Source organism: Schistocerca piceifrons, chromosome X (genome assembly GCF_021461385.2).
Source record: "Schistocerca piceifrons isolate TAMUIC-IGC-003096 chromosome X, iqSchPice1.1, whole genome shotgun sequence".
NCBI lineage: Eukaryota > Metazoa > Arthropoda > Insecta > Orthoptera > Acrididae > Schistocerca > Schistocerca piceifrons.
In genome coordinates, this window is record NC_060149.1 from 269,235,427 (window position 1) to 269,250,168 (window position 14,742).

Genomic DNA, 14,742 nt, shown 5'->3' on the forward strand with positions numbered 1-14,742 from the left:
CTTGATATTTGTGTAGAGACCGATCTCACTATTGTACATGGTGTGTGACGCTATATTGGATGAAGAAATAAATGTGCGGGCCCGCACTAATATTACTATTAATTATATAGATCGATAGTAGACATGCTCAAGAATTAACTACCATTTGCCAACGATCTACATTCTATGTCTTTTAATTCAATTATGTTATTATGCAGGTCTAAGTTTTACTGTGCTATAAAGAACATGCAACTATGCTACTTTCGCTCGCCCGTCGTCCCTCCATCTCCGGTCTGTGGTTTGGTGACCTGAAAAATAGCATCTCAACAGGCGCGCGCCAAACACTTGTGGTAGAAAGCCGCCACAGTATTAAGGATCTAGTTATTGTAAAATCCTAAAGTTTAATTTATCCTAGTATATGGCACTCTCTCTATTATTATTATAATTTTTTTTATACAACACTCTTACATAATTCCTGTTACGCTGAGATGTCTCGCTGCTCGCCGCTATTGACGACAGTGATGTGCGCGCCGTACGACATGGCCTCTGAGTTCTCACTACGCCTCACTGAAACTCCAGAGACTGGGTTAGCCATGGCTGTACAAGACTGGTTCCTGTTGAGGATTCAGTCGCCCAACACACGCCAGCTACACAGTATGTCACGAATATCCAAGTATAAGTCCCTGGTTATTCATCTGTGACAGTCACGAGCAGCACGCTAAATCCCCAACCAGCACATTGGCATGGTAGGCTTTATGCCCGCATTTCTCTCGTCTAGGGCACCATTGGAGTCAAACGCTCACAGGTTCACCCCGACTTGCAAGACAACGATGCCGGCGCAGCTCTGCAAAAATCTATACTACCCATATTCATCCTCGAAATCACGCAATATACCACAATCTTGCAGTGCACTGACGCGTGCCTGCAAGCATTGGTATGAACGTCTCCCGAACTGGTTGTGGCCGCTATGGAGCGTATCACGACTTCTCAGAACGCTTCTCAGAGCACGTTCTTGTATGCGCCCGTTTGTGCGACATCTCGTCACTCATCTTTATCCCTTAACATGGACACCACATAGGAAAGGACAAAAACATTGCTCATGGAAAGGTAGTGCCTCTTATCGCAACGACAGAGGAGATCCCGAACATAGACAAAAAAAGTTAACAGCAGTAAATTCTTATGCGAGAAAACGCAGCGTGTCAATACTTTAACAATCTTAATATATTAATGCAACGATTATTGTTCCCCGAAGAAAGGTTCATATATTTGCCTATTCTACTATGTACACGACTTACACTACTACTATAGCAAGGTTCATGTATTTGCTCATTCTACTATGTACACCACTTACACTACTACTATGCCACGAACTCCTTTATGTGAGAGATGTGGTGGAGTCCTATGGACTTCTTTCCTTTCAGCGTCTCCAATTCATAAGCATTGTGGTGAGCTGCTCTCCTTATACGGTACGGGCCGTTGTAAACAGAATAGAATTTTTGGCATTTCATTTTTTGTTTGTTCGAAAGTCGGAAAGACTTAACGAGCACCTTTTGTCCAACTTGGAAGTGTCGTAGACGAGCTCCCCTGTCGGCACGTCTCTTCCTGACCTCTGCTGCAGCCCGTATCCTCTTGAGAGCCAAATCCACTATGGCTTGGTGCTGCGTTCGCGCCCTTGGTGGGAAGTTTACGACCTCGGTTATCAAGTCCTTAGGAATCCGGTTTTTCAGTACTGTAATGGGTGCCAATTTTGTTATCCCATCGGGTGCCTCATTGATCACCTCCTGGAAGTCTTTAACGAAAACGTCCCATGTCGTGTGCTGTTTGTTACAGTACAACCGGCACAAGTTTCCGAGTTCCTTAATAACCCGTTCTGCAGCATTCGAGCTTGGATGGTGTGAAGATATAAAAATGGGATCAATTTTACATCCACGCAACGTCTCCTTCCATGTTTTTGACTTAAACTGTGGCCCATTATCAGAAATAATTTTACTCACATGACCAACCTGTGGTAGGAAATCCCGGATTAGGGCTCGTGATACAGTTCGTCCTGTCGCCCTCTTCAGTGGCGTAAAGGTAACGTATTTGGACGTTAGTTCAACAAACACTAATACGTAAGTATATCCTCTTCTTGTTCTTGGCAAAGGTCCCATTAAATCCGTTGCTGCTAATTGTCTTAATTTGGTCGGTACGATTGGGTATAATGGTGCCTGCATGCTCACAGTGGCGTGCTTAGCCTTTTGGCAGTCTTTACACACCGACAGTACCCTCCGTATTCGACGCTCCATGTTTCGAGAGTAACACATGGTCCTTAGCTTGAGATTGCACTTGCGTGGTCCGAAGTGTCCATAGATGAGGTGAGTATGCCATATAACCCTGTTTATTAGGTGTTCAGGGATGCATACCCCCCATTCAGTGTCATTGGCATAATTTCGGTGGAAAATTATGCCTTTCCGCAAGAGGTAGAACTGCCTGATGGTGGCGTGTCTTCTGTCTATCCATTTCTGTTTCAATAACACTAGGGCAGGGTCCTTGTCTTGCTCCTTCTTGATGTCCTGCATACTACAGGTAATAAAATTTTCAAAGGCTACTTTCTTCATATAGAAAAGGCAGTAGTGATTTTCTTCCAGATCTTCTTCCATGTTGTGCTCAAATCCGATCGGTGACCGTGATAAGGCGTCTGCAATAATGTTCTGACTGCCGGGGATATATTCTATCGAAAAGTTGTACTGCTGCAGATATGATGCCCACCTAATGAGCCGCCTGTGATTAAGCTTTGCAGTCATCAAGAACTCGAGTGCCTTGTGGTCTGTGTAGACCCTCGTCTTGCGACCAAACAGAAGGTATCTGAATTTTTCAAACGCCCATACAATAGCCAGCGCCTCTAACTCGGTTACTGAGTAATTCCTCTCACTCTTGGCTAGTACTCTGCTACCAAACGCAATTGTCTTCCACACCCTGTTTCCTTCATGTACATAGTCTTGGAACACCATGACACCCGGACCTGAGTATGAACTGTCCGTTACTATGCAAAGCTCTTCTGCTAAATTAGGGTGTGATAGGATGGGTGCTTGTAATAATGCGAATTTTAATGCTTTCGATTCGGATTCGGCCGCCTCATCCCATTCCCAAGGAATCTTCTTTCCTGTAAGTTGATGCAACCTAGGACTGCTCTGAGTTTTGACATGTATAAAGCGGTTGTAAAAATTTATGATCCCCAAGAACCCCCTTAACTGCTTCTTTGTCGTAGGAATGGGAAACTTTTCAATCGCTTCGATCTTTTCGGGATTTGGCGCAATGCCCTCACCCGTGATGATATGTCCTAGAAATTTGACAGAGGACGTCCCAAAATTCGATTTTTCGATATTGATAGTCACTCCGTATTCCTTGAATGTCGCAAGGAGTTCACCGAGGACCGCATTGTGCTCTCCCCAAGATTTCTCCGCGATCAGCAAATCGTCCACATAGCTGGTGACATGACGTTTCAAATTATCGCTTAGTATGCTGTCCAGCCCCCGAATGAATGCGGCAGATGAAACGTTCAAACCAAATGGTAGACGACGAAACCGGTAACATCTTCCAAATGCTAAAAAGGCTGTGTACTGTCTGCAATTTGGATGGAGCTCGATCTGCCAGAAACTCGATTTTAGGTCAACTGATGAGAAGATTGATATTCCATGGAAGTTTTGTAAGAGTTCCTCTAATCGTTCCGGTCTGTCTGTTTCGGGTTCTATTATGGTATTAATTTGTCGCGAGTCCAAGACTAAACGAATACTACCATCTGCCTTCTCAACTACTCTTAACGGGTTATTATAGGCTGAAGCCGTAGGTTCTATTATTCCTTCACTCAGCATTCGCGTAATTTCAGCTGCTACTTTCTGTCGATATGCCAAGGGGATTGGATAGGGTGGCACACGAAACTGGTTGTGCGGACGTACACGAAATTCATATTGGAAGTTCTTTATTGATCCTGTCTTGGGAAGGAAGACCTCCGCATGTTCTACTAGTAATTTATGAAGTTCTTTGCGGTGGTCGCACCTTACATTCTTTATTGCTTCCACTTTTTCTCCTATTTTCTCCTTTATTTCTCCCATTATTCCGACTTCATTCTCATCCGTGTCCTCTCCCCTACCCGCAACGTCGACCTGTTCTTCCTTTCTGTCTTTCAGACACGCATAGTTTATCCGTACACAGTTAGACGGTAGTTGAGCTGGGATCAGCTGGTCGTCAAACTTAATGTGGACGGGATTCCCTTTCCTCAAAACCACCTCACCTCGTCCTAGATCAACTATCGCTTCATGTTCATTTAGGAAGTCCGTTCCTATTATCATGTCTATCGCCAGATTTGGCACGATCCAGAAGTTAGACTCTATTTTGTGTCCTTGGCAGGAGAATTCCAGTCTTGTTTGTTGGGTGACCTCCGTACATTTACCCGCTAATGCCCCTTTTATTTTGGTTTTCTTAACCGATAGAACAGGCCAGTCCATCTCCTGAGAGCACCTCTTGTATGCTGCCTCAGATATTGCTGTTATGTAGCTTCCACTATCTATTATCGCATTCATACTCTTTTCAGCTATTGCTACTGTGATAAGAGGCTGCCGATCTTGTCGAGGAGTTGCTTTATGTTCCTCGAGCAGGATTTCTGATAAATCTTCGTACTGTATCATCCGTAATTGGCCAGGTCCGAGATTACGTGCGAAATTCCGGCGGCCTGTGTTCGCACTAGTCTGGCGTCAATCCCTTGTTAAGCTCCCCCTCCTCTGACGTGCATTAGGATTTGCGGGTCTAGTTTCAATCTCCTGGTTCCACTGTTGTCCTTGGTTTCGCTCTCTCCAATTACGGTCGCTTTGCCGTTCGTTATTCCTCCTATCCCAGATTCCTTGTCTAGATTGACCCTGCTCCCTGATGTTCTGGTTTCCGTGTCTTTGGTTTCCATAACCTTGAATAGCGTAACCTTGACTTCCGTAACCCTGGTTTCCTAACTGACCAGTGCGATTATGCGATCTGTTGTCGTCTTCCCTTCCTGGCCCGTGGTATTTGTTACTTTGCCCCCTCTTCCTGTCCTTTGCGTCTTATTTATCAAAGGCTACTTCGAGTTCGCGCAATAGACTCTTGAATGCTTCTATGTCAGATCCACACTTCCCGACAAGTGTCTGTTGGTACCTAACTGGCAATTTGGAAAAGCAAAATTTAATGATTTCTCCGTTGCTATATGGACTATCTAAAAATTGATTCTTCTTGAGTAAATCATCAAGAAATGTGGTTGCGCTCCTATGCCCAGACACTTCCAGTTCAGGACAAAATATTATTTCCTCTTTAATCCTGTCTTGCGTTTCCTTTGACCAGTAGGTCCGCAGGAATGCACCAACAAATTCCTGATAAGTCCGACACGTCACTGCCACACCCCGCATCTTTTCCGCGGCTTGGCCTTCGATGTGTCCACACATGAATTCTAATTTTGCCTGGGTTGGCCATGATGCCGGTAATGAATTTGTAAACTGCATCACCCAGCTCTTCGGATGCATCGACCCTCCATTTTCTTTGAACTTCTGGAATTTTAGTATCGACAGGAAGTGATTGTGATCAAAATCCTGTCTGATCCTCGCACTGGTGTTGTCACTCGTTTCCGATACTTGCACGTCTGCTGAGTGTCCTGTTCTATCTTGCTGATAACTGTTATGTGCTACCTCTGTATCACAGTGGAAGTGGCACTCAGAATTCACCCTCCTAAGTGGGCTATAATTATTGGAGCTATTACTCGCTGTTTCTCCGTGTGCATTGTTAGTTCCGCACTCGGTCATTGGGCTAGAGCACGGCGGGCTTTTCCTCGGAGACAGAATTCTGTGTATTCCATCATTGGTATCCGAACGCGCAGTGCTCGTGTGGCCGTTTTGCTCTAGTTTTGCCATCCGACTCTCTACTTCTTCCATTCGTTTCGTGGTGTTCGCAACCACGATATTACCTTGAGTTTTTAAGAATGCTAGGGATTTTGAGTGGGATTGTGTTGTACGTCGCAAGCGCCCTGCGAGTTTAGAAGTTGCTTCCGCGACTTTCATTGCCCCTATTGCTGCCGCTTTGGCCAGGCCTGCTACTTTTTGTGCAGCCATTGACATTTGTTTTACTTCTCCACATTCTTTCTTTATTGTTAGTAATTCCCCTCGAATTCCTCCTATATGCGAAATTATTTCCTGAGTGTCCTTCTTACGCTGATAACTGTTATGTGCTACCTCTGTATCACAGTGGAAGTGGCACTCAGAATTCACCCTCCTAAGTGGGCTATAATTATTGGAGCTATTACTCGCTGTTTCTCCGTGTGCATTGTTAGTTCCGCACTCGGTCATTGGGCTAGAGCACGGCGGGCTTTTCCTCGGAGACAGAATTCTGTGTATTCCATCATTGGTATCCGAACGCGCAGTGCTCGTGTGCCCGTTTTGCTCTAGTTTTGCCATCCGACTCTCTACTTCTTCCATTCGTTTCGTGGTGTTCGCAACCGCGATATTACCTTGAGTTTTTAAGAATGCTAGGGATTTTGAGTGGGATTGTGTTGTACGTCGCAAGCGCCCTGCGAGTTTAGAAGTTGCTTCCGCGACTTTCATTGCCCCTATTGCTGCCGCTTTGGCCAGGCCTGCTACTTTTTGTGCAGCCATTGACATTTGTTTTACTTCTCCACATTCTTTCTTTATTGTTAGTAATTCCCCTCGAATTCCTCCTATATGCGAAATTATTTCCTGAGTGTCCTTCTTACGCTGTTCGTCAGCTTCTTTCTTCTCCTTCTTACGTTGTTTCTCCTCTTCTTCCTTCTCCCTCTTACGCTGTTCGTCAGCTTCTTCTTTCATTGATCGTAGGAAGCTCAGTATTGGGTTTACGTCATCTTTTTGATCCTCTTCAAACGTGGGAGATGTAACTGTGGACACCTGGGCGCTAGAGCTCTGACGTGGCCGAGCTAGCCCCTGTCTGCTCTCGTTCGTTTGATTATAAACTTCTGCTACCGTCTCGACTTGTGTGCCTGTCTCTGTTTCATCCTCTACCTCACTATCATAATCATGACCGCGACGTTGCTCTAAGATCGCGTCCAAATCACCGTCCTCATCAATGACCCTGTCGTCCTGTCCTGCTAAAAATGTGCCCATCTCATCTCCTAACCTATCCCCGTCAGTAACGTGCCTCTTATCCATTATAGTATCCACTTTTGTTTTAGCTTCGCTCACTAATAGTCGTGCCTTACTTCTCGTGATCATTTATGAGAAACAAAATTTATCTAAAATACACAATAAAAATAATCTACTCCCTGTATTTTTACACATAGACATAAAATTTCAACAACGCCTCTCCAACGCTGTAATTATATGCACGATTTGTTGTGGTACAGAAGCCGCACACAAACCCGACAAAGTGTGATGTGATACGGACACACCATCAAAGGAACACAAAAACAATGAACAAAAGAATATATACACTGAAAACAAAAACTGTAATCATGCGCCGCTACTTAAAACTAAACGCGGAACTACCAGAAAAAAACTTGGGTATTAATCAATAAAAAAATTTAGCAAAAAAAATTCTGAGTGTCCCTACTACTAATAATACTTGCTTATCAGCGATTCACAGGAAAGATCCGAGGCTAAGGGTCGCCATTTTATGCGAGGTGCCGGGGCTAACAGTGTATTTAACACTAAATTCTAGAATCTACACATGTATATGATGCTCTAAGCCCCCCCTATTCTAACTCCGACTTTTGCTGTTGCACAAGGATTAAAAAATATACGCGAACTGACTGTAATCAACCCTGCAAGTGGAGTAGAAAAGAGTTTGGCACCTGCAATAATTTAATTCGATAAATAACTTAAATAAAGGAAGGTTTCATTAACGTAGTGAGAAATGATGGGTTGCTCTACCGATTAACAGAATGAAAGTTCTGTCCAAAATAACAATATGATTTATTAAGACTAAACACAAAATAATAAACAAAAACACATGAAACATTTATAATACATCAAATTGGCTCAAATTGGATACACAAACAAACGCTGTGAAGGTGAAGTTGTCCCTAAACTAGATTGTGAGGTTTATGACGAAGTGGTATGTGGAGCCAATTCCTTGCCACTCAAATCTTAAGAGAGACACACAGCTAACCCAACATTAATTGCTGCTACTCAAGACAGAACAAAGTTAGAAAAAGACGAACAGGCGCACTCTGCTGAGCTCTGATTATCACCTAGGAAAATCCCTATCTGCCGGTGCTCCGGACATACATTACCAAACTGTCTTCTTAACTGCCAGAACACGATCTGGCGTACCGGAGGAGAGGGCTGGTTGCTTCGACGTCCTCGACCGAAAGGCGAGAGCCGACTACCTAGAGCACCTGTACAGGCCGAACACACAACATTCCCGCCCCCACGACAGTGGCCGTGGTTAAACGTTCCAATCAGCGACTCGAAAACCGGCGGAAAATTCCACTCCATTGCCGGAGCACTACCATTCCACCAATGGAGATTCTTGGCGCCAATTTCTGCGCTGATTTTGCTACGTCACGGAGCTATGCCCTGAGCCAGCCAATCACAGTTACTATTTTGCAGAAAGCGCGGGAATTTTCCCGCCACAACTGCCTGGGTACACAAGTCATTCCCACACCTCGCTGGTAGCCCGCCAGAAAGTGTTTTCGCTAAGATTCTGCGAAGTAACGGAACCTCTAGCCCAGCCGCTACTTCAGACCCCTCCGGGAGTGTCTTTTGACAATGTCGGCGTCTGCAAAGCATTCACTCGACTTCCTCACACCCGTCGGCTTAACCCTTTCCAGATCAGGAATGCCCGCCTGTCACCACCCGGGTGACAAGAGACGCTGCGTGGGAAGTCCGCGTGTGAAGGAATAGCAACTTTTCACCGCATGCAATTAGAGACGAAAATCGTAAGATAGAAATATGAGATGGGGCTCATGCCACCTCTCAAGAAATTGAAGTAATTACGCCCTCTAGGCGAAACAAATTAAATGGCATCTGCACGCCAACTTGTTGGTAGATGCACTCAGAAACCCAAGTCAGTCAGGCATATTCCGGGCACGTCATCCCGAAGAATATATTATTTTGATGACACACTGCTCCGAGTCCTGGTATTACACACTCATCCTGAAATAACCTCCTCATGCCCGGGACACCCGAGCAGCAGGGGCATTCCAAGAAGGCGCTACCCAAGAGGCACGTTATCTTGGATTGTGCGTGAGAAGTGTAATGTGATCTTACAGGAACGTCCAAAAATCAAGAACATTCTTATCTTGTCCATGAAATAAGTGAGAGATCGCTAGACCTTTCGTCCAGTTCACTGTGTTGGTCTCCTTATGTGGGAAATAGGTCTCATCCAGGAACAAAAGTGACTTCACAGGTGCAATGACATAGGGAGCCGTATGGATCAAAAAGGCAAGCATTTTCCGAATCACCTGCCACACCTGTGCACAAAATTCAACCATCAGTCGATGTTCGTCCATGTCGAGGTTGTAACATTGGGGGCAAAGTGACGAACCCGTCATGTTATTAGCATGGAGACGGAGATGTTCATGTAGCTCCTATTATCAACCAAATACGAGATCGCACGAGCGTTCGTGTCGAGAAAGACATGGTGCACAGAACGCCAGACCACGGACCATGCGACGGTAGGATACCAGCTTTCCACCACATTCCGAGCATGATTTCTCGACATTAGGCGATAAACATTACGTGTCGTAGGGTTCCTGGTACGAGGCAAGTCGGTATGGACATAAACGTGTTCGATGAAGAAGATCCTGACGTGGGTGAGATAGGTAGAAATATACGCTACTGCAATCCGGTTCGGTGGCGGGTGCACGATTTAACTGTCGTACTTTCATAAATTTCTGCCACTCTAACATGGACGTTGACAAGACCGAGGCCACCGTCTCGAGGAGTAAGAGTGAGAGTGTCGTAGCTTTGACGATAAAAGCCGCACATACATAGTAGCCAAAGCCGCCTGCAGACTGTGTGCTATTGCCTCTGATGTCAGTAAAATCTGTGCCAAATATGGCAGTCGTGACGCCAGATGAGTGTTAACTATACCCCCCGTTATGTCATGTCTAATGCTCGCAGGTGGTTGCCGCTAGCGTTCTTGCGGATCACCTGAAGGAGGCGGTTATAGGTAAGTGAGGCCGTTTGCTGTGTATCCCGAGTGAAGGTGATCTCAAACATTTGAGCTTGGCCAATAATGGCAGTGGGGCCACACTCCCTGCTGGAAGACCTCTGCCAACGAACATAGCACCAGAGTTCGTCAGATTCGCATGGCTTCATGCAGCAGTCCCATATTGGTTGATCGATTCCAGTGCCTCTCGCACTTCATCCCCGGATCAAACCAAGAACACCAGGTCACCTGCATACGTACAGCAGATAAAAGCATGCCCCCTCATTGTGATTCCAGTCAGAAGACTCCGCAAACCATTTAACAGTGGCTCAAGGGCGATGGCATAAAGAAGCATCGACAGCGGACATCCCTGGCGGACCGACCACGTGATACTAAAGGAGCCCACTCCAAGACCATTGACCGGTACCCACGACGTGGCACCTCGGAGGAGTCACAAGATGATGTGTGTAAATGTGTGAGAGAAGGTCATATGTCACAGCACTGTCCTACTCTATCGCACGTATGGTCGAAGTCCAGCGTCACTAAGGCACCCCGAATGCGGCAGGTCGATACCAGGACTACGATATCGCGATAATCGCTGAGCTCCGTCTGAACATTACTGTCACCACCAAAACACGTTTAATTCATAGACATAACTAGAGGGAGGACGCGCAGAAGGTGGGCTGCAAGAATGCGAGTAAAAATATTGTAGTCACAATTTAACATGGCCAACGGTCGATAATGTCAAAGTCCCCGACCTCAAGACGGCTCGGGAACTGGAATAAACTGATCTTCTGCGAATTCAGGTGGGAAGGGAAGGCCTGGGTTCACCTGCTCTTGATACGTCTCAGTCCTGCGTGAGGCCATGACGTCGTGCAATGCGAGCTAAAACTCCAGCGGAAAGCCGTCAGTACCCGGGGATCAGTTTGCCACTCCCTTATGAAACGCATCAGCGAAGTTATCAGCCGTATTCGTCACTTTAAGAATCTCTACAGCTTGCCCCATCAAGGGTTCCTGTCAACTAGTGGAGGACATCATCCACTACTGTGGTGTCCTGGTCCTCTGCCACATACAACTGTTGGAAGAAGTCCACAAAGGCGCCGGCGATATCCTTCCGGGATGACAATCGGCGACCATCTAGCATTTAGAGGGCTTGGACCAGCGTTCTCTGACACCTCTGCGTTTCTATAATGAGATGATGCATGTACAGAGGTTGTCCCCATACCCAAACTTGACGTCTCGCACAGCCCATTTTTCCCTCAACGCGGCGGCACATGATTTAAATTATCTTCGAAATAGACTTCACGGAGAACGGTGAAATAATATTCCTTCTTATGTAGTTGCTACTGTATTTTCTAGTGACCTCAATTCATCATTGATCTACATAAAGATGGCTTGGCACAGTCGAGCCACCACCGAAGCGTCGGAGTATACGCTGGAAGGCGTGTCACGCAATTGTTCCAAGGCACCTCTACGAGCTTCCTGCATTCCGCGCCCTAGAGATGGGCGTCGTTCAGCTTCCACCTGTCTCGGCCGCACCACACCTTCTGCCGCTGGAGGGAAACAGTGCAAATGCAGGCGATTTGGTTGGTGAAGCTACATGTCATAATTCAGCGTCAAACGTGGAAGTTCGGAGACCTTGTAAATAGGCGGGCAAAGCGACGTGCTGAATGGGTGGTGAAATGAATATATTCAGGCAGATCACCTTGCACATGCGGCAAAATCGGGATGTTGGTCCTTCTAGGATAACACACAACTGAAGTCGCCAGCAAGTATAAAATGATCGTAACGGCCCACAAATAATGGGGCGACCTCTTCTGACTAGAATGGCAACCGTTCCCATCGCTTGGCTGTGGTCAAGGGAGTGTAAACACTGATGATTCGGACATGACGGAAGGTCACAGCAAGACCCGTAGCCGATGGTACTTAAGCCACTTCGTCTAACCTCAACGTCTTATTTTAAAAGTGTAGCCGTTCCACTACCATTGACAGCACACAGCATGAGATAAGCAACATACCTATAGACAGTTGGAAACGTCTCTGGGTGAACTTCTTGCATGAGGGCAACATCGAGGTCCTACGCCCTCAACATTTCGTGAGGCAATTGTAAATTGACAATAGTGTTGACATTGATCGAGCCAATCTTCTAAACTTGTCGCGAATTGTGACTACTGGGAAGTTCATTGCGACAGAAAGAGCAGCAGCGTACAATAGTTTCACCCCAGTAGGCAGTACATCCCCATCTAGTACCTCTATCGATTAGCAGTCATCGATTAGAACATTAGCATTCGCTGCTGTCACGATGACGTGTTTTTTGTCTGCTACATCAGACCACGCAGAAGTTCGTGGACGCTGTCCAGCTGAGTGCTTGTCGAGTCTGAAGGCTTTTTTGTGTCTGTGGTGGAAGAATAGTGCTGGCTCAACTGCTAATAACTTCCACAGGCACAGCACTAGGTGCGTGCGATGATGGTTTTACCACCGACTGGTGGCGGACTTGTAGTTCCGCTATGGAACGGTCCATCGGGAGATGAGTTTGGTAGGTGGAATCCTCATCGCTTTAGTTTGTGTCCTGCAGTTGTCGGATGGGGCAATCCGACGTTTCCGACGTGTCTTCGGCGACTATTGCTGTAACACATGGTCCTCAGTGTCAGCCACAAAAGCATTGGTAGGCACCACCATAGAGTCGAAATCCATCCCCTGTGCCTGAGATTGCTTATCATCGCACAAAATAGGCATGTAGGTGGCGGCAAGGGCGTAGGAGGCATTCCGTCCGCATCAGCCTGAGGTACTATTGGAGGCGGCAGTGGTTCAGTAGTAGGAGTCAGCGTGGACCGTGGTCAGAGGTCATTTTGGAGAATCTTGGCAAAGATCAACGGGAGCGTCGTTGGGGTAGACGTGTCCTGCTCCTCCCCGGGCGGCAACTGTATGCTTCTTCGTTGCATACAGCTGGATCGGAGGTATCATTCCTGGGCATATTCAGACCACGTCTTCGGTTGGTCACCATAAATTATACGAGTATCTCAAGTGTCTTCGGTCGAGCATATTTAGTCGAAAAGCTGATCTTCATTGTCGATTTGTGGTGATCATAAGCCATTCTTCTTCTAAGAAAATATAGCCCGCTGTGGTTGGATCATGTCAAGAACACCGTTCGAGAGTTGCCCAGCGACGACGTATAGAAGGCGACGATGCCGCTACGCGGCCCAAGGAAGTGACCATTAGGCTATCGCGAGTGGTCACCATTACGTTAGGCTATCCGAGCATGTTTCACAGCCAGACCAGAACTTTCAGATGTCGTCGTCCATGTGTCACAGTCTGCATTCGTACGTTACGTATATTCCCGTACAGGAACGACATATTAATTGAGAGTCGAGGGTCTGGTTTCGGCGAATAAATGCGAATTATCAGGGCTGTGTAATTAAGAAGTACGATGCAATGTTCGTTCGGACCTGGATGCTTGTAGTGACTACAACCATCAAGAAATACGGTAAATGTTTACGCAGTTGTGAATATGAATTACATTCAGTTTCACACTGCAATAGTGACTATGAAAATTTGTACCAGACAGGGACTCGAACTCAAAATTCTCGCTTATGGGGAGCATGTACATCCGAAGGGACGCTGCATCAGTTTCTAAACAACACATTCACTGCTACATCCTATTTATCCGCGGACTCGAGCCAAGTGACTTTCAACTAAAATGTCTTCCGTGTACAGGAATATACACACATCAAAAAATGTTTTGCATCACCTCAGTTCCGAGAGTTCCGGAACTTGTACAAAAAAATGGAATAGAGATCAACACAAACATCATTTCCGCCCTTTTTATTGCCCATGAAAATCACACATTGCATGTTGTGCCACCATACAGCAAAACCTTGAGAGGTGGTAGTCCAAATTGCTGTACGTACCGGTACCTCCAATACCCAGCAGCACGTCCTCTTGCACTGATGCATGCCTGTATTCGTCGTGGCATACTGTCCACAAGTTCATCAAGACACTATTGGTCCAGATTGCCCATTCCTCAACGGCGATTAGGCGTACATCCCTCAGAATGGTTGGTGGGTCACGTCTTTCATAAACAGCCCTTTTCAATCTATCCCAGGCATGTTCGATAGGGTACATGTCTGGAGAACATGCAGGCTACTCTATTCGAACGATGCCGTTATCCTGAAGGAAGTCATACACAAGATGTTCTTGATGGGGGCGCGAATTGTCGTCCATAAAGACGAATCCTTGCCAATATGCTGTCGATATGGTTGCACTATAGGTCGGAGGATGGCATTCACGTATCGTACAACCGTTACGGCGCCTTCCACGACCACCAGCGGCGTACGTCGGCCCCACATAACGCCACCCCAAAACAGCAGGGAACCTCCACCTTGCTGCACTCGTTGAACAGTGTGTCTAAGGCGTTCAGCCTGACTGAGTTGCCTCCAAACACGTCTCCGACGATTGTCTGGTAGAAGGCATATGCGACACTCATCGGTGAAGAGAACGTGTTGCCAATCCTGAAAGGTCCATTCGGCATGTTGTTGGGCCCATCTGTACCGCGCTGCATGGTTTCGTGGCTACAAAGACCGACCTCGCCATGGACGTTGTGAGTGAAGTTGCGCATCATGCAGCCTATTGCGCACAGTTTGAGTCGTA